Raw genomic sequence first — 20,619 nt, forward strand, 5'->3', positions numbered from 1 at the left:
TGTTCCTGCAACCTCAATAAGATGTCTACAGAGGATGTACGGAATAGGTGCATGTTCCCCACAGCTCATCAGTTTTAGCAGACAGGGATCCTGCTGTGCATTATGTGCTCCCCTCTCACGCAAAGGCCCTCCAGTGCCATGTGCCAGAAGCTGGCACCGCCAGTCCCCATGCTGTAGCAACCCGCAGGGAGAGGATCCAGTCTCCAGGGCTGCCCGATCCAGCACCATTCCCCAGCAGGGATTTCACTGATAAATGTGGCTTTGATCAATCACAGTAGGTGTTTCATAAATTCTCTGGGAATGCCTTGCCATAAGGGAAATCAGCCCCTGCTTTGCAGTGGGTGACGGGCTGCTGGGGCAGAGGGAGAACCCCCCTTTCCAAAGAGCTGTGGCCAGGGAATGCAGCAGGTGTGCATCAAAGGCCCAGCCTTCAGTGCCGGGGGAAACTCTGAAACCTCCACTGGGGTTTGCCTTTCCCCCGTTCAGGCTCAAACAGAACGGTGACACGGACCCTTCAGGGATGTGGCTTTCTCCTGCATCCCCCCGCCTTGCACATGCATCCTGTTGTAATCACCCGGGTTTCTTTAACATGCAGGAGCCTCTGCCAAGCCGTTGCATTGCCAGTTGGCACTTTGTGTGTCTTTCCGTCTGGTGGAAATTCCCAGTGTTTTATTTTTCAGGGAATCGCTCTGCTTGGTTCAGCTGTTGTGTTTGTTTTAACATTTGAACAGTGGGTTCCTGCCTTCTGCCCCATGGAGCTGCAAATAGCTTCTGGGGTGAGCACTGGACAGGTCAAAGGCGTGGCCCAGGGATAAACCTTGGCTCCTGGCGCTGTCTAGACTGCCAGGCCAATGACTGCCCGGGCCAATGATATTAATTAATGTCTCTCTTTCGTGCCTAGCCCCCTGCCAGCAGAGAGCTCAGAACAGCTTAGCCCCGCCAGTCACAAACTGCCATCAAATGCTAAACCTAGCCCATAGGCCTCCCACCAGCCCTGAATGTCCCAGTTCTGGGCTGCTGAGGGCAGCGAGCGTCAGAGCCGGGGCACCCTGCTGCCACTGGCAGGTGAACGCTGACAGGCCTGGCACCAACCCAGCTTGCAGAGGACAAGGTGCGGATAACAGCTGTGAGGCCTGCACTAGAAAGCCCCAGCTGCAGCTGTCAGACGGCCATAGGTGCTGGTGGATTCAGTGGCCTGCCCTGCTCCCTGTGAAGCCCTGAGTAGTGACGAGTTGGATGGGACCTATTCCATACATCCTCTGTAGACATCACAACCACCTCTCTGGGCCTGCCTATGCCAGTGAGCCTCACCTGCCTAGCAGCCAGGGCCCTGTCACGCGGCTCCCTGGCTCTGCTGGACCTCGGGAGAGCCATGAAACCGCAGCACCTGAGGGCAGCGGGAAGGAGACGCGTTGCTGAGTGTCCATGGGGCATAGGGGGTGCCGCAGCAGCTGGACTCCCCTCCGACACTGAGGGAAACTGACAGGCAGGGGCCTTATGGAGAACGGTCGCCCACCACAGCCCTGTGGGACTCCTCCGAGGCAAAGGAGCCAACCCACAGCACCGCCATGCTGCCCACCCCACAACGTCCCCCCGGCGAGTCAGTAGGGCCTTGCGACTGACTGGTCTAGCATGGGTACCTTCCTGGTGTCCGTCGCTGGAGCATCGTCGGTGTCGACGCAGCCTCCGATGCAACCAGGCTTCTTCGCTGACGAGCGCCGGCAACGCCTCCTGGCTGCTACAGCACGTGGTACGTGGGAGCATTTTCCTTCCTCGGTGCTGGAAGCGGTGTCCCAGCATGGTGCGAGGCAGCAGTATTCGTCTGCAGGGGCAGCTTTCAGATCAGCCGTGGAACCAAGGCTCTGCCTTAAAGATCTCAGCACCTCTGGTAGGAGTCTGCGTTAGGCCTGCTCAGCATTCTGCTGGTAGGCAGCCCCCTAGACTCTGCTACAGAGCAGTAATAACACCCCTTGGCGTGTCCCATCTGAGGGTCTAAAGGCACGTGGCAAAGCAGGGTCAATATTATTAACCCCTTCACAGCAGGGGAATCAGCTGCAGCTGGCCAAAGGCATAGGTGGGAATAGAACCAGCTCTCATCCCCCCCTGGCCCCTGCCACCTCCCTAAGTGAAGAGAGTCTCCATTTTCCCCTCTGCCGTTGCTGATGCAGAGGTGATGAGCAGTGTCTCGGTGCATCCTGAGCCTGCCAAGCACGGTGAGGTCTCTGACCAGGAAGATGCTGGCTCAGTGCTAGAGTGTGTTAGTCCCACCCCTGTCCCGTCTGTCCCTTTGTTTGCCTGCTGCTAGTTATTTAGGTGAAAGGCAGTGACCGGAAGCAAAGGCAAGGCTGGAGTCTGGAGCGCCCTGCTTAACACTGACTCTTTGCCAGGGGATTCTCAGAGCTCCCTGCTAGTGTGCAGAAGCCTCGTCCTTCCCACACATTTCCCTCATCCCCATTGCCTTCAGTTAATGGCCTGTTTGCAATTAATTTCCCCCTCGTGCTGCTGCCCCCAGCCCCTGGCAGATCTGGTGACCACGCCGCTGGCACTAGTTCAGAGAACAATTCGAGGCTGAATCCTGGTCCTGCTTTGACACGCTGGCCGTACAGCCTCCATCAGTGAAGAGACCTATGGCACGGTGCTCCCCCAATCAATGTTCTGCACTAATACATTTACTGTTGTCTTGGAGGACTACAGAAAAATTCCCAGGGGGGCTTGGTCTGGGGGCACTCAGCCCCCATTGCACTGGCTGCCAGCCAGAGTCCCAGCCATTTTTGTGAGAGGTGTGAGCACTGCACAAATGCCACGCTCAGCCCGAATCCTGGCAAGCGCTGGTGCAGTCCCACTGCAGGCTGCCGAACTACTCCTGTGCATAAGGAGCAGCGCACACTTCAGTGCTTTGCTGTATCAGTGCCTGAGTGACTGAAAATTGCCTCCATGTGGTGGCTGCCCATCGGTGTCCTAGGTGAGATGAGTTTGGTAGCCCTCAGCACGGAAGCTGGCTGGCTGGGAGGTGCGATTGGCAGCGTGACCACCTCTGGGTCCCATTTCACTACCAGCTCGATCGCAGAGATCTGGAGCAAGTCACTTTTCTCCTCTGCCCCCCTCAGAACCCACAAGTCCCCCCCCCCTGGGGTGGCAGCAGCAGCCCGGGGATCCGGGGGCTATTTAAAGGGCCGGGGCTGCCCTGCTTCTACCGCCCTGGTCCTTTAAATAGCTACCGGAGCCCCACCGCTTCCCCAGGGCTCCCTCGGCTATTTACAGGGCTGGGGGCGGTAGAAGCAGGGGAACCCCGGGCCCTTTAAATAGCCCCCGGGCTGCTGCTCCTACCCCGGTGGGGGAGGGAGGGAGGAGAAACTTGCAGGTTCTGAGGGGGGGCAATTGGGGGCAGGACATGGGTTAGGGTCGGATGGGTGGTGGTGGGGAGACAGGCACGTGGGGCTTGTACTATACTCACCACGTGGTTCCCTACCGGGTCTTCGGTGGCACTTCGGCGGCGGGGGGGTCTTCACTCGCTCCGGGTGAAGCACCTGCCGCTGAAATGCCACCAAAAACCCAGAGCGAGTGAAGAGAGACACCCCCGCTGCCAAAGTGCCGCCGAGAACCCGGTAGGGAACCGGTTCTTAGGATTTTGGGAGCTCATCACTGCACAAGGCAGGAATCTTTTGTCTCTCTGGGTTCCCACCCCTCCTTCTAAATGGAAAAGTACCACATTTAAGATGGATTCCAGTATCATGTGACATGGTCACATGTCCTGTGAGACCCCAGCCTCCATTCTTCCTGGGTTGGCCCACACATACACAGGAAGGTTTGCAGGTAAACAGAGCCATTTACAGTGAATTGATTCTGAAGCACCCTTTTAATGGCTTCCACTTAACATGTTTACATCAGTAATACAAGTTTACATGTTATTCTCCTAACTCCAGACACAGAAATAATACATGCAAACAAATGGGATGAACACACTCAGTAGTTTATAACCTTTGTAATGATACCTAACGAGAGACCTTTTGCATAAGGCATATTCCAGTTACATCAGATTCACACTCATATGCATATTTTCATAAAGCACATGGAGTGCAACGTCACACCGGGTACAGCCAGGCCCTTTGCTAACACAGCACCAAATGATGCATTTCTCGCCTGTCGAAGAAGGAAAGACGCACCAGGCAGGTAGGATTTGACGAGGTTGCTTTAAAGCAAGACCAGATCAGGAGAGTCCATGTTCATTTGCAATTTCACTCCCCTCCCTGATGCGGCAGCCACAGGGAGGCACTGAAGGAGTTAATTCAGAGCCTCACTGACATGGCTTTCCTTTCCTCCTTAACCAAGAGCCGGGAGAGAGCTGAGTGGGTGGCAGTGATGAGCTGTGACTGACAAGGCCCAGCACAGACAGACAGGAGGGCTCCACCCAAACTGCCGGCCCTTGGGGTAGCTTTCCCCATGCTGTAGAAGAGTGGCTGTGGGTGCTGGCCCGTGGAGAGTTCCTCACAGGCTGCCACAGCCCAGGGCCGGAGGGGAAATGTCAAAGGGGAGACACTGACGAGGGGAAATCTCTCGCCAAGCTGAGCCCGGCTGTGGATTTTCCCAAGTGAGGTCAGCTGAAGATTCGTCCCAGGAGAGGCCTCTTGGCCACTGCTGCAGAGCTGGAGAGAAGAAGTTACAGGAGAGGCTGGGAGGTCCTGGGCCTTTCACTGCCTTTTTCTTGCCAGGGAGCCGAGGGGGCTTGTTTGGAACCTGCTCAGCTGTATCTGCATGATATTCAAAGCAGCAAAGAGTCCTGTGGCACCTTATAGACTAACAGACGTATTGGAGCACGAGCTTTGTGGGTGAATAAGGTGCCACAGGATTCTTTGCTGCTTTTACAGATCCAGACTAACACAGCTACCCCCCTGATACTTGACTGCATGATATTAGTTTAGCCTGTATTATTTGCATAAAAAGCCCTCCCCGTCTTACCGCCCTCCCCTCGAGCTGATGGCCAATAACAGCTGTTTCCCCAGTTAACAACCTCTCCCCGCCCCACCCCCGCCGCCCTCACTCAGAAATCCCTCCCATTCCACTTTCTTCTGCTCAAAGATCAGCTTTTATATGTTGCATCTTCTCTGAGAAAGGTAACTGCCGTTGTTTTCCTCGGATGCCACTTGCCCTTTCACCCAGTGGCTGGCGCTGCAAGGCAGTCAGGAAACTGGGGTTTTACTGCTCTGATGTCTAGCCCCACTCCCTATAGACCAGGTCCTACCCCCGCTTCAGTCAATGGCAGTGCTCCCCGTGACGAGTGAGATTAGCACCTCCCTGGGTTCTCTGCAAGATGCCCTGGAGTTTGTTCCCAGCATCAGAAACTGGAGCTAACCCACAATACCCTGGATGTACCTGAAATGTGGTTTAGTGGACAGCCTTGCTTCTGTGAGGAGGCCTCAGACCAGCAGATTTCACCAGTGGGCGGGCGGGCAGTTAGATTCGCAACTGATCCATTGCGGAGTGCAGTCTGTTTTTTATCTGAATGAAAGACATTTGGCTTAAGGTCAGTGTAGCTAAGGCTGAGATAAGGCTTGTGGCAGGAACGTGCAAGTGGCTTATGCAGCTCTAGGGCTGCTGGGTGAGGGCTGTGATGCTGGCAGACCAGGTGCCAGCTCATGCCAAGGTCCCCATGTCTCAGTGGATCAGGCTGGCTTAGCTGGGTGTTAGTGTTGTTGCAAAAGGTGTTAGACTTATAAGAACGTGTTTACACTTTGTGGAATGCTGCTGCCTGCATTAATCTCATTTACAGCATCTGTATCCCATATTGTATGGTAACATCTGAGTGGTTGCATTGTGAGCCTCTGTGACTATGTAAATCACCAGACAGGAGAGAGACGTTAACTAGTGCAAAGGGCTGATCTGCAACAGAGGGTGTTACGTCCTGCCCAACGGACTATAGTGGGACGATAAAGAGGACAAAAGTTGTTGATTGCTATGCCCTGTCCTCCTGCCCCCTCCACTCTGGTAAAGATGAGTCATGTAAGTGGATTCCTCCTGTGGGAGAAAGGGGATAAAAATGCCCCACTGAAAGGAACTGGATCTCTATGCTGCTTGGACTCTGAGGGGCAAGGTTTACTAGGCATAGGTTTGTTTTCAGTTTAAACCAATTTTTACCAAAAAATTCCTGGGTTTTACAAAAAGTATTCTGTTTTTTTCTGATTTTCACCCTACTTTTGTATCATTCAAATATATAAAAAATAATGTGTTTTATTAGGAAAATACAATACATGGCATGAGATATCTGTATTACAATAATACATTAGTCTGTGTGTATATGCAAAGCTGCCTGGGGAAGTAAGACTCTGTATTAGTCTGGAAGATACACACAATAAACAAACAGGCAAGCTCTGAAGTGTGTGTGCATCTGAACGTACTCATGAATCTCACGCCCACCACGTACACATCTCAAACTGTTAGCAGATAATGGTTTAAAGATCTGACACACGAAAATGGGAAGAAAACGAAAATGTGTATCAGACTACATTGCAGAACACAAGGAAGCATTCAAAAGCTGGGGAAAAAAAACAGGAGAAAAGGATGAAGAGGGTACGTGCTGCAACTGGTGTGGCCCAATTATTAAATGTAAATATGTATAGGCTAATAGTTCTAAGTCTACACCAGGAAACTGTTTATTCAGAGGAAAAGATTTATTTGGGGTTTAGAGAAATTGTTTTCTTACTCAGAGGTGGCAACATTGTGTTCTGAGTTCAGTTTTAGTTCTGCAGCAAACCACATTGATGAACAGAATTCAAAGTATTAAATCTACTGAATACTTTTCTTCCTGTCTTTCTGTCCACCAAAATAAACCCCAATATTTACCCATAACAAATATTAATTGTTTTTTGCTCTGATTTTCACCTGTTTTTGTTGTGGTGGTTGTTGTCAGTAGCTACCGGTGTGGTGCTCTGCTCTTGTTCGATGATGATAACACTCGGCTGCGTGCGTGTTCCCTCTGTGTGCTGCCCCGGCTCTGCGCAGATCACTGACACAACAAACCCCGAGAGAACCCCCAAAGACCCCCACAGACTCTAGTAAGGTACGAAGGAACCCGAGCCAGGTGTATTGTCAAACAAAGCACAGTAATAGTTTCCCGTAAACTCTACAAGACATACTACGAATTTGTGCCCCCGGCAATGGACCAGCTCAGTCAGTGGCGGGACTTTCCACTGCCCCCTAGGCCAGACAAAGATGCGCACTCCGGGACCTACTTTTATACAGTTACAGGACAGATCACTCATCCCTACTGACGTATTGAGGTACAGCCCCTTGGCTCATCAGGGGGCTGTCGCCCCTTTGATCATGTTGTTTCAAACAAACAGATCTATCCATCACATTGTCCTTTTGACCCTGTCTTTAAGATGCTCCTGCCTGTTCCTTGTCATCTCTGTGGAGTGTTCTGATGTCATCTTGGCACAAGTTCCTCTTATTGGCACTTACGTGTGGATGCACCTGCTTCAAGCAGCCCCCTTCTCACCAACTTCTGTGAGTGGGGCCTGCCTCTGGCTCACAGCCCAGCTCTTGCTTAGCAATTCCTGGAAGTACTTTGGTTCAGGCTTCAGGCCTCAGACTGGGCCTTTGATACAAGAGTTTATGTTTCAGGGCCTCATCTTACTACAGTGGTAATAAACACGGATAAATTCCTGGGGAAAATTAAATAAAATAGAAGCTGAAAACAAGAGCCCTAGACATAAGCAAGAGCTCCCCAGTGCTTAGCCTGGGTTAGCCTTAAAGCTCATATAGACCTTATTATAGAAGCTTCTATTACTTTTTGAAAGGTAGGATTGGAACTCATTTGTGTGTCGAGGTTACCAGCTTTAACCTCGTCAATAACTCTTATTTCCTTGTCCTGTTCAATAAACAAACCTTTATATAGTTTATTATAGGACTGGCCAAAAGTGTTATCTTTGGTGTGAGATCAAAGGTGCAACTGACCGGTCCTTTGGGACTGGGAGAACCTGAATATTGCTGTGATTCTTGGTAAGAGACCATCCATCACAGAGATACACTCAACTGGGTGGCAGGACAGATCAGAGTGCGCCAGGGGACTGACTGTGACTCTGTGTCAAGGTTGACAGTGCCTGAGGCGTCTAGAACTCACAACCAATTGAGGGTTTGCGCCCGTTCTTAACAGCCTGCCCTGTGGGGGGTACTTGTGCTCTTGAGTCACTGCAGGCAGTTTTACAAGGCCAGGGCATGGGCTGGAATAAAGTTGGCATGAGGGTGGGCAGATTAAACAGCATGGTCGCTCCTCCTTCCTGTGGCTACCTCTGCTCTGTGGGCGCTCCGTGGACTGGCTACAGCGGGTGCAGAGCACAGCTGCCCGTCTGCTCTGCAGTAGGGCCCAGAGGCGAGAGAATCAGTAACAGTCCATGGCAGGGTCCATGTGGGTTCCTGCTGGTGATCGTCCATGGAGCCTGTCCCAGGCTGGCTGGCCCCAGTAAATGAAGCAAGACCTGGGCCCCTGGGCCAGAACAGGTGCTCTGAGTTATAAAGGATCAGGGACTGGAGAGGGAGCGGGATGTGTCAGAGCAGCCTGGGAGAGTCAGCCAGGAAAAAGGGCAGGTGCCAGCTGCCGGGGAGCCTGGGGAGGGTCCCTGAGGCAGCTGCTGAGAGCCCTGTGCAGGCCCCCCTGGAAAGAGGGAGGAATTAGCCGGAAGCCAGTGGCAGGACAGGCCTGCCCACTTTCTGGAGCCAAGGCCCATGGTGGGGGTGGAAGGCTGAAAAGGGCTGGGGGAGCTGGGGGAGGGGCTGGCTGAGAGGGCTGAAGGCTGGGAGCAGCAGAGGGAGAACGCAGCTGGCTCAGAGCCAGAGAGGGAGGAAGGTGAGGGACAGTGGGGCTGATTTGTTGATGGACCATGGGGACTTGTCCCTTTTCATAGAATCTCAGGGTTGGAAGGGACCTCAGGAGGTATCTAGTCCCACCCCCTGCTCAAAGCAGGACCAATCCCCAACTAAATCATCCCAGCCAGGGCTTTGTCAAGCCTGACCTTAAAAACCTCTAAGGAAGGAGATTCCACCACCTCCCTAGGGAACCCATTCCAGTGCTTCACCACTCTGAGTGAAAAAGTTTTTTCTAATATCCAACCTAAACCTCCCCCACTGCAACTTGAGACCATTACTCCTTGTTCTGTCATCAGGTACCACTGAGAACAGTCTAGATCCATCCTCTTTGGAACCCCCTTTCAGGTAGTTGAAAGCAGCTATCAAATCCCCCCTCATTCTTCCCTTCTGCAGACTAAACAATCTCAGTTCCCTCAGCCTCTCCTCATAAGTCATGTGCTCCAGCCCCCTAATCATTTTTGTTGCCCTCCGCTGGACTCTCTCCAATTTATCCACATCCTTCTTGTAGTGTGGGGCCCAAAACTGGACACAGTACTCCAAATGAGGCCTCACCAGTGCTGAATAGAGGGGAATGATCACGTCTCTCGATCTGCTGGCAATGCTCCTACTTATACAGCCCAAAATGCCATTAGCCTTCTTGGCAACAAGGGCACGCTGTTGACTCATATCCAGCTTCTCGTCCACTGTAACCCCTAGGTCCTTTTCTGCAGAACTGCTGCCCAGCCATTCGGTCCCTAGTCTGTAGCAGTGCATGGGATTCTTCTTTCCTAAGTGCAGGACTCTGCACTTGTCCTTGTTGAACCTCATCATATTTCTTTTGGCCCAATTATCTTATTTGGCTACGTCCCTCTGTATCCTATCCCTACCCTCCAGCATATCTATCACCCTCTCAGTTAAGTGTCATCTGCAAACTTGCTGAGAGTGCAGGCCACACCATCCTCCAGATCATTAATGAAGATATCGAACAAAACTGGCCCCAGGACTGACCCTTGGGGAACTCCACTTGAAACTGGCTGCCAACTAGACATGGAGCCGTTGATCACTACCCATTGAGCCCGACGATCTACACAGCTTTCTATCCACCTTATAGTCCATTCATCCAGTCCAAACTTACTGGCAAGAATACTGTGGGAGACCGTATCTAAAGCTTTGCTAAAGTCAAGGAATAACACATCCACTGCTTTCCCCTCATCCACAGACCCAGTTATCTCCTCATAGAAGGCAATTAGGTTAGTCAGGCATGACTTGCCCTTGGTGAATCCATCCTGACTGTTCCTGATCACTTTCCTCTCCTCTAAGTGCTTCAGAACTGATTCCTTGAGGACCTGCTCCATGATTTTTCCAGGGACTGAGGTGAGGCTGACTGGGCCATAGTTCCCCAGATCCTCCTCCTTCCCTTTTTTAAAGATGGGCACTACATTAGCCTTTTTCCAGTTATCTGGGACCTCACCCAATAGCCATGAGTTTTCAAAGATAATGGCCAATGGCTCTGCAATCACATCCGCCAACTCCTTTAGCACCCTCGGATGCAGTGCATCCGGCCCCATGGATTTGTGCTCATCCAGATTTTCTAAATAATCCTGAACCACTTTCTTTCTCCACAGAGGGCTGGTCACCTCCTCCCCATGCTGTGCTGCCCAGCGCAGCAGTCTGGGAGCTGACCTTGTTTGTGAAGACAGAGGCAAAAAAATCATTGAGTACATTAGCTTTTGCCACATCCTCTGTCACTAGGTTGCCTCCCTCATTCAGCAAGGGGCCCACACTTTCCTTGACTTTCTTCTTGTTGCTAACATACCTGAAGAAACCCTTCTGGTTACTCCTAACATCTCTTGCTAGCTGCAACTACAAGTGTGATTTGGCCTTCCTGATTTCACTCCTGCATGCCTGAGCAATATTTCTATACTCCTCCCTGGTCATTTGTCCAATCTTCCACTTTTTGTAAGCTTCTTTTTTGTGTTTAAGATCAGCAAGGATTTCACTGTTAAGCCAGGCTGGTCGCCTGCCATATTTACTATTCTTCCTACACATCGGGATGGTTTGTTCCTGCAACCTCAATAAGGATTCTTTAAAATACAGCCAGCTCTCCTGGACTCCTTTCCCCCTCATGTTATTCTCCCAAGGGATCCTGCCCATCAGTTTCCTGAGGGAGTCAAAGTCTGCTTTTCTGAAGTCCAGGGTCCGTATTCTGCTGCTCTTCTTTCTTCCTTGTGTCAGGATCCTGAACTTGACCATCTCATGGTCACTGCCTCCCAGGTTCCCATCCACTTTTGCTTCCCCTACTAATTCTTCCCTGTTTGTGAGCAGCAGGTCGAGAAGAGCTCTGCCCCTAGTTGGTTCCTCCAGCACTTGGACCAGGAAATTGTCTCCTACACTTTCCAAAAACTTCCTGGATTGTCTGTGCACCGCTGTATTGCTCTCCCAGCAGATATCAGGGTGATTAAAGTCACCCATGAGAACCAGGGCCTGTGATCTAGTAACTTCTGCTAGTTGCCAGAAGAAAGCCTCGTCCACCCCACCCCCCTGGTCTGGTGGTCTGTAGCAGACTCCCACCACGACATCACTCTTGTTGCTCACACTTCTAAACTTAATCCAGAGACACTCGGGTTTTTCTGCAGTTTCTGCTCTGAGCAGTCATACTGCTCTCTTACATACAACGCAACTCCCCCACCTTTTCTGCCCTGGCTGTCCTTCCTGAACAGTTTATATCCATCCATGACAGTGCTCCAGTCATGTGAGTTATCCCACCAAGTCTCTGTTATTCCAATCACATCATAATTTTGTTATGGTTTATGTACATGGGACTTTTATAACAAATGAACCCCACCAGGGCTATATTTATACCAAGGAAGACTGGTTGAACTATTGCTGGGGCCACTGCAGGAGGGAAACTGAGGCAGGCATGGCTCTCCTGACATGGCCGGCTGCAGGGAGAGGCTCCAGGCCGGGCTGCCATGAAAGAGCCCTTAATCACTGGGGCCTGAGCAGCGACCTCCGCTCCTCTTCTCCCCCCCACCCCAAGAATGAGTGAGGTCATCAGGTTGTCTTTGCTGGCCAGCCTGAGTGGAGTCCGGGTTGCAGGATCCCATAGGACCAAGGATGAGAGGGAGAGAAATGGAAAAAACCTGGGCTTGGCCAGGAATCTGTGCCAAAGATGTGGGATCCCAGGACCCCATCATGGGAACGTGGATTCCAGTCCCCGGCCCTAGGATGTGATCTGTGATTCAGCGTCCACCACGGGCCCCTACAGCAACCCCAGGGCCAGCTGTGAGCTCATCTCAGCTTTGCTGGCTTGCGGCTGTAGCATTTCACACGTAGTTATTGCTGAGCACAACGAAGCCCCAGCTCCCTTATGGGATCCGCATGGCTGGTCTCTCCCACGACCCGCCAGGGCGATTGGAGCCCAGCTGTTCCCGGTGGCAAGAGACTCTCAACAGGCACAAATTCGGCCGTGACCTTGTTGCTGCTCAAGTCAGGTGGAATTTTCCCCTGGAGTTAATTGGCTGCAGGACTGAGCGTTTTAATCCTTGCACGAGTGCGGGGCTGGCTCGCCCGCACTCTAGGCTGCAGGACTCTGCCTCCAGGCCAGTAGTTTCCCCAGGAATTGAAATTGGGGGGGGGGTTCGAATTTACAGGGGGGGTGTCAGGGCCAATGAGATATATAAAAGAGATATGAATAAAGTAAATGTTTTGTTAGGATAATGCAAATTTAACATAAGGATAATGCAAGTTACACATAACAGGTCTAGATTTCTAAAATATATATATATATATTTTAAATGTATTTAATTTAAATTGACTTCTGAAAAGTAAGCCATCATGGGATAAGAGGGAAGTCCTCTCATGGATCAGTAACTGGTTAAAATATGGGAAACAAAGGGTAGGAATAAATTATCCGTTTTCAGAATGGAGAGAGATTAATAGTGGTATCCCAGAGGGGTCGGTACTGGGACCAGACCTATTCAACATACTCATAAAATGATCTGAAAAAATGGGTAAACAGTGAAGTGACAAAATTTTCAGATGATACAAAACTGCTCAAGATAGTTAAGTCCCAGGCAGACTGCGAAGAGCTACAAAGGGATCTCACAAAACTGGGTAACTGGGCAACAAAATGGCAGATGAAATTCAATGTTGATAAATGCAAGTAATGCACATTGGAAAACAATCTCAACTATACATACAAAATGAAGGAGTCTGAATCAGCCGTTATCTCTCAAGAAAGAGAGAGTCATTGTGGACAGTTCTCTGAAAACATCCACGCAATGTGCAGCGGCAGCCAAAAAAGCAAACAGAATGTTGGGAATCATTAAGAAAAAGATAGAGAATAAGACAGAAAATATCATATTGCCTCTATATAAATCCATGGTACGCGTACACCTTGAATAGTGTGTGCAGATCTGGTCACTCCATCCCAAAAGAGAGACATTGGAAATGGAAAAGGTACAGAGATGAGCAACTAAAATGATTAGGGGTATGAAACAGAAGGAGAAATTAAAATGACTGGGAATTTTCAGCTTAGAAAAGAGACGACTAAAACGATAGAGGTCAATCAGCACAAGCTAAGTACAGTTCTACTGACCTTTACTCATACAATAAGAACAGGGCCGCCCAGAGGATTCCGGGATCCCGGGGTCTTCGGCAGCGGGGGGCCCTTCCGTTCCGGGACCTGCCGCCGAAGTGCCCCGAAGACCCGCGGCGGGACCAGGCTGAACTTCGGCGGCGGGTCCCGCTCCGTCTTCGGCGGTAATTTGCCTGCGGGGGGTTCTTCCGCCCCGGAGTGGAAGGACCCCGCCCCGCCGGCGAAGACCGGGAGCAGAAGCAGCTCCTGCGCCCGGCCCCGCAAGAGTTTGCCGGGCCCCCCGGAGCGAGTGAGGGACCCCGCTCCAGGGGCCCCGAAAAACTCTGGTGGGGGCCCCTGTGGGGTTCGGGGCCTGGGGCAAATTGCCCCTCTTGCCCCCCCCTCTGGGCGGCCCTGAATAAGAACAACATTTCATTTCCCACCCCCCACCCCCCGCATTCAAGTGATTTGTAACCCAACCCCAGCCAAAATCTATCACTTGGGCAACACAGCTCTGTGTGCTGGATCCCTAGGTAGATTAGGTGTGAATGTAAATACAATCTGGCCCTGAAGCCTTTCCCCCCAGCCCCAGCTCATCGCTAGCTGTCAGGGAGAGCTCATTTAGACTTTGCTTACAAATCATCATTTGAAATTATTAGGTTGGCCAACGTCACCGAAATGAATGCACTGACACGGTCATAAAAACCAGCTGTATAAGGAAGCTAGTCTATGTTCATATTTTTAAAATCTATGATACTTTTACAGTTCTATGTATTTTATCATACACTGTATATGCTTTTAAAGTGTGTATTAATGTTTCAGTTTCAATTCAAATTTCCAAACAGTCACTAAATTGGGATGTTTCGGAGTAGCAGCCGTGTTAGTCTGTATGCCAGTGGTGAGCTGGAGCGGGTTCCCACAGGTTCCCAAGAACCAGTTGCTAAAATTAGACCTCCATGGAGAACCGGTTGTTAACATAAGAACATAAGAACATAAGAAAGGCCGTACCGGGTCAGACCAAAAGGTCCATCTAGCCCAGTATCTGTCTACCGACAGTGGCCAATGCCAGGTGCCCCTGAGGGATTGAACCTAACAGGCAATGATCAAGTGATCTCTCTCCTGCCATCCATCTCCATCCTCTGACGAACAGAGGCTAGGGACACCATTCCTTACCCAGCCTGGCTAATAGCCATTTATGGACTTAGCCACCATGAATTTATCCAGTCCCCTTTTAAACATTGTTATAGTCCTAGCCTTCACAACCTCCTCAGGTAAGGAGTTCCACAAGTTGACTGTGCGCTGCGTGAAGAAGAACTTCCTTTTATTTGTTTTAAACCTGCTGCCTATTAATTTCATTTGGTGACCCCTAGTTCTTGTATTATGGGAATAAGTAAATAACTTTTCCTTATCCACTTTCTCAACATCACTCATGATTTTATATACCTCTATCATGTCCCCCCTTAGTCTTCTCTTTTCCAAACTGAAGAGTCCTAGCCTCTTTAATCTTTCCTCATATGGGACCCTCTCTAAACCCCTAATCATTTTAGTTGCCCTTTTCTGAACCTTTTCTAGTGCTAGAATATCTTTTTTGAGGTGAGGAGACCACATCTGTACACAGTATTCGAGATGTGGGCGTACCATGGATTTATATAAGGGCAATAATATATTCTCAGTCTTATTCTCTATCCCCTTTTTAATGATTCCTAACATCCTGTTTGCTTTTTTGGCCGCCTCTGCACACTGCGTGGACATCTTCAGAGAACTATCCACGATAACTCCAAGATCTTTTTCCTGATTCGTTGTAGCTAAATTAGCCCCCATCATGTTGTATGTATAGTTGGGGTTATTTTTTCCAACGTGCATTACTTTACATTTATCCACATTAAATTTCATTTGCCATTTTGTTGCCCAATCACTTAGTTTTGTGAGATCTTTTTGAAGTTCTTCACAATCTGCTTTGGTCTTAACTATCTTGAGTAGTTTAGTGTCATCTGCAAACTTTGCCACCTCACTGTTTACCCCTTTCTCCAGATCATTTATGAATAAATTGAATAGGATTGGTCCTAGGACTGACCCTTGGGGAACACCACTAGTTACCCCTCTCCATTCTGAGAATTTACCATTAATTCCTACCCTTTGTTCCCTGTCCTTTAACCAGTTCTCAATCCATGAAAGGACCTTTCCTTTTATCCCATGACAGCTTAATTTACGTAAGAGCCTTTGGTGAGGGACCTTGTCAAAGGCTTTCTGGAAATCTAAGTACACTATGTCCACCGGATCCCCCTTGTCCACATGTTTGTTGACCCCTTCAAAGAACTCTAATAGATTAGTAAGACACGATTTCCCTTTACAGAAACCATGTTGACTATTGCTCAAGAGTTTATGTTTTTCTATGTGTCTGACAATTTTATTCTTTACTATTGTTTCAACTAATTTGCCCGGTACCGACGTTAGACTTACCGGTCTGTAATTGCCGGGATCACCCCTAGAGCCCTTTTTAAATATTGGCGTTACATTAGCTAACTTCCAGTCATTGGGTACCGAAGCCGATTTAAAGGACAGGTTACAAACCTTAGTTAATAGTTCCGCAACTTCACATTTGAGTTCTTTCAGAACTCTTGGGTGAATGCCATCTGGTCCCGGTGACTTGTTAATGTTGAGTTTATCAATTAATTCCAAAACCTCCTCTAGTGACACTTCAATCTGTGACAGTTCCTCAGATTTGTCACCTACAAAAGCCAGCTCAGGTTTGGGAATCTCCCTAACATCCTCAGCCGTGAAGACTGAAGCAAAGAATCCATTTAGTTTCTCCGCTATGACTTTATCATCTTTAAGGGCTCCTTTTGTATTTTCATCGTCCAGGGGCCCCACTGGTTGTTTAGCAGGCTTCCTGCTTCTGATGTACTTAAAAAACATTTAAAGGGCCAGGGGGTGGGCAAAGAACTCTGGTCCATGGGCCAGACCATCCTGTTGCTCCCAGGATTCCCAGCTGGGGAGGCTGAGGCTCCCCCAGCCCTTCCCCCGCTTCCCTCCAGCTGCAGCGTGGCCAGCCACCAGCATCAGTTGGGCAGCTCAGCTGAGCTCCGGAGTTGCTTTGAGCTGCCAGCAAGGTAAGGGGGGAGGGGGCTGCAAGCTCTAGGGCTGCTGGGGGGGCAAGTGGGGCAATTTGCCCCAAGCCCTGCAGGGGCCTCCGGCCCCACAAGTATGTCTCCGCCTGCCCCAGCCCCTTCCCCGCTCCCCCCCCTTAAATCAGAACTTTTTATAGGGAACCGGTTGTTAAAATTTTGGCAGCTCATCACAGTCTGTATCTGCAAAAAGAACAGGCATACTTGTGGCATCTTAAAGACTAACACATTTATTTGAGCATAAGCTTTTGTGGGCTACAGCCCACTTCATCGGCTGCATAGACTGGAACATACAGTGAGGAGATAGATACACATACAGAGAACATGGAAAGGTGGGAGTTGCCCAACCAACTCGAAGAGGCTAATTAATTAAGATGTGCTATTGTCAACAGGAGAAAAAAAAACGTTTGTAGTGATAATCAAGATGGCCCATTTCAGACAGTTTGACAAGAGGTGTGAGGATACTTAACATGGGGAAATAGATTCAATGTGTGTAATGGCTCAGCCATTCCCAGTCTCTATTTAAGCCTAAATTGATTGTACTAGTTTGCATATTAATTCAAGTTCAGCAGTTTCTCTTTGGAGTCTGTTTCTGAAGCTTTTCTGTTGCAAAATTGCCACCTTTAAATCTGTTACTGAATGGCCAGAGAGGATGAAGTGTTCTCCTACTAAAAGCAGCAAAGAATCCTGTGGCACCTTATAGACTAACAGACGTTTTGCAGCATGAGCTTTCGTGGGTGAATGCCCACTTCTTCGGATGCAAGTCCGAAGAAGTGGGTATTGCATCCGAAGAAGTGGGTATTCACCCACGAAAGCTCATGCTGCAAAACGTCTGTTAGTCTATAAGGTGCCACAGGATTCTTTGCTGCTTTTACAGAACCAGACTAACACGGCTACCCCTCTGAAACTGTTCTCCTACTGGTGTTTGAATGTTATAATTCTTGACGTCTGATTTGCATCCCATTTATTCTTTTGCATAGAGACTGTCCGGTTTGGCCAATGTACATGGCAGAGGGGCAATGCTGGCACATAATGGGATATTTCACATTGGTAGATGTGCAGGTGAACAAGCACCTGATGGTGTGGCTGATGTGATTAGGTCCTATGATGGTGTCACTTGAATAGATATGTGGACAGAGTTGGCATCGGGCTTTGTTGCAAGGATAGGTTCCTGGGTTAGTGTTTTTGTTCTGTGGTGTGTGGTTGCTGGTGAGTATTTGCTTCAGGTTGGGGGGCTGTCTGTAAGCGAGGACAGGTCTGTCTCCCAAGATCTGTGAGAGTGAGGTGTCATCTTTCAGGATAGGTTGTAGATCTTTGATGATGCGCTGAAGAGGTTTTAGTTGGGGGCTGAAGATAATGGCTAGTGGCGTTCCGTCATTTTCTATGTTGGGCCTGTCTTGTAGTAAGTGACTTCTGGGTGCTCTTCTGGCTCTGTCAATCAGCTTTTTCACTTCAGCAGGTGGGTATTGTAGTTTTAAGAATGCTTGATAGAGATCTTGTAGGTGTCTGTCTCTGTCTGAGGGATTGGAGCAAATGCGGTTGTATCTTAGAGCTTGGCTGTAGACAATGGATCGCGTGGTGTGTCCTGGATGGAAGCTGGACGCATGTAGGTAAGTATAGCGGTCAGTAGGTTTCCAGTACAGGGTGGTGTTTATGTGACCATCACTTATCAGCACAGAAGTGTCAAGGAAATGGATCGCTTGTGTGGATTGGTCCAGGCTGAGGTTGATGGTGGGATGGAAATTGTTGAAATCATGGTGGAATTCCTCAGGGGCTTCTTTTCCATGGGTCCAGATGAAAGAAGATGTCATCAGTGTAGAGTAGGGGCATTAGGGGACGAGAGCGGAGGAAGCATTGTTCTAAGTCAGCCATAAAAATGTTGGCATACTGTGGGGCCGTGCGGGTACCCATAGCAGTACTGCTGACTTGAAGGTATATATTGTCCCCAAATGTGAAATAGTTGTGGGTGAGGACAAAGTCGCAAAGTTCAGGCACCAGGTTTGGCATGTAACTAGTTCACAAAACTGGGGAGGGGGGGTGTTGGGGAAATTCGGGGGGTGGGTGTACACCCCCCTTGGGAGGGGTGTAGGGAAATCATTGCTCCAGGCAGCTGTGATGGGAAGAAGGCTCCGTTTCCAGGCTGGAGAGGGAGGCCCGGGAGCAGGTGCATTTTCAGTTGCAAGGAGTTACTACAGGGGAGACAGATGCGCGCGTCCAGCCCCTGTCCGACTGCTGGCAAGGCGCAGCGTGGCGCGCAGGATGCTCTTTGCTTTTGCAAGAACCGCGGTGCGCAATATCCAGGGCGCTTCAATGCAACGCGCTCTGCCCGGCACCGCCAGAGCCGGGCGCAACGCGTGCCAGGGGCGTGCATGGCGTTCACACGGAGCAAGGCGAAAGCCCCTGATTTCCGGGAATCCACGTGCTCCTGGCAGCCAGCTGCAGGCGCGAGCCCGGCCCCCGGCACTGGGAGGGGGACTGGCCGCTGCAGCCCGCCCCGGGATCCCTCCCTGCGCGAGACGCTCCCGGCACGAGCCAGAGGCGGCCGCGCAGGTAACCGGGAGCAGCGCGCGGGGGGCGGGGGTTGCACCTGGCGGGTTTAGCAGCGAGGGCGCTTAGGGTACCCTGGAGGGGGGCAGGGAGGGCTGCGCATGGGGGCCCTGCCAGCTGGGGCTGCTCCGCTGAAGTGCAAGGCTCCAGTGCAGGCTCCAGCTGCTCCCAGGCGTCTCACCGCCGGCACCTTCGTCTTGTCCGGCCCCGATGCTGCGCTCAGCGCCCCCGGAGCGCGCCCCGGAGCGGCCGGGCCGAATGCTGCTCCCCCCTCCCTCCCTCCGTGCAGCCCCCTGCCCGGGCGAGCCAGCGGGGCCCCCAGAGCAGGATCTGCTCGGTCGGGGGGCGCCGGGAAGGAGGGATCGCGGAGGAGCCCGGGCTGGGTGCACACGCAGCCAGAAGTGCAGGACATGGGGCTGTATTGACACGCACTGGAAAATCCCTTGGCTTGAAGTCTTTAGAAAGCGTCTTAAAGCGGCGGGGTTCAAACTTCTCTTCTGGCGACCCAGTGAGGAAAATTGTTAATGCCTGTGACCCAAGGGAGCTGGGGCAGAGGGTTGGGGTGCGGGGGGGGGTTGCAGGGTGGGGCTGGGAATGAGGGGTTCAGGATGTGGGAGGGGGCTCTGGGCAGGGGGAGGGGGTCAGGTCTCTGGGCTAGGGGTGCAGGCTCTGGGGTGTGACTGGGGATGAGGGGTTTGGGAGCAGGAGGGGGCTCTGGGTGTGCGGGAGCTCAGGGTTGGGGCAGGGGGTTACCCTGGGCAGTTCCCGGGCAGTGGCGCAGCGGGGGTGCTAAGGCAGGCTTCCTGCCTGTCCTGGCACCGCGGACCGTGCTGCACCCTGGAAGTGGCCAGCAGCAGGTCCAGCTCCTAGACGGAGGCGTGTAAGTGGCTTTGCGCAGCTCTCGCCCGCAGCCACTGCCCCTGGAATTAGACCTGCTGCTGGCCGCTCCCGGGGCGCAGCGCGGTGTTTGAACAGGTAGGGACTGGCCTGCTGAAGCCGGGCAGCACTGCTGCCGGGACTTTTAACGGCCCAGTCTGTGGTGCTGACCAGAGCCGCTGCGACCCAGTGTCCCACATTCCGCGACCCAGTACTGGGTCGTGACCCACAGTTTGAAAACAACTGAGTGCTTGGACTGTGCGCACAGAGGAACGGCTGCATTGCAAAGCTTAGATGCCATCCCACTGTGACTTGGGCAGCTCTGCCCCTTGGCCTCTACCCTGTGACAGACGGAGGGTCATGTTCCCCCTCAGTGGACAGGGAGCTAATGCGGCTGGCGCTCTGGGTGCTCTTGTGGACAAATGCAGAACCTTTGCAAAAACAAGCTCCCCTCCCCGTTGTATTTGGGTGAGTCAGCTGGGGGCTCTGCTGGGGAGGCTTAAAAATAGCATGAAAAAGAGATTTAGGACTGAACCTTTTCCAGGAACTCTTTATAATAGAACAGATTGGCTGGTGGTGGGATGCGGGTTGGAGACTAACTCTGTCGGAGTCCTGTGTCCAGCCTTCAACCCTTTACCCCAAAACTTTTCCATC

The 20,619-nt window shown here is 51.1% G+C and overlaps 1 protein-coding gene across 2 annotated transcripts in view; it reads left to right on the plus strand.

Moving 5' to 3' along the window:
* Positions 1 to 5,046: 5,046 nt before the first annotated feature.
* IL34 (interleukin 34) overlaps positions 5,047 to 20,619 on the plus strand; it is a 56,374-nt gene continuing 40,801 nt past the window's right edge. The window contains exon 1 of one of the 2 annotated variants that reach the window (XM_044986710.1): positions 5,047 to 5,111. The gene's annotated coding sequence lies outside the window, so the exon portion shown is untranslated. Of the gene's footprint in view, positions 5,112 to 18,959; positions 19,093 to 20,619 lie in introns of those variants that run through there. The other variant, XM_044986711.1, reaches the window with a different exon arrangement.

This window comes from Mauremys mutica, chromosome 14, assembly GCF_020497125.1.
Source record: "Mauremys mutica isolate MM-2020 ecotype Southern chromosome 14, ASM2049712v1, whole genome shotgun sequence".
NCBI lineage: Eukaryota > Metazoa > Chordata > Testudines > Geoemydidae > Mauremys > Mauremys mutica.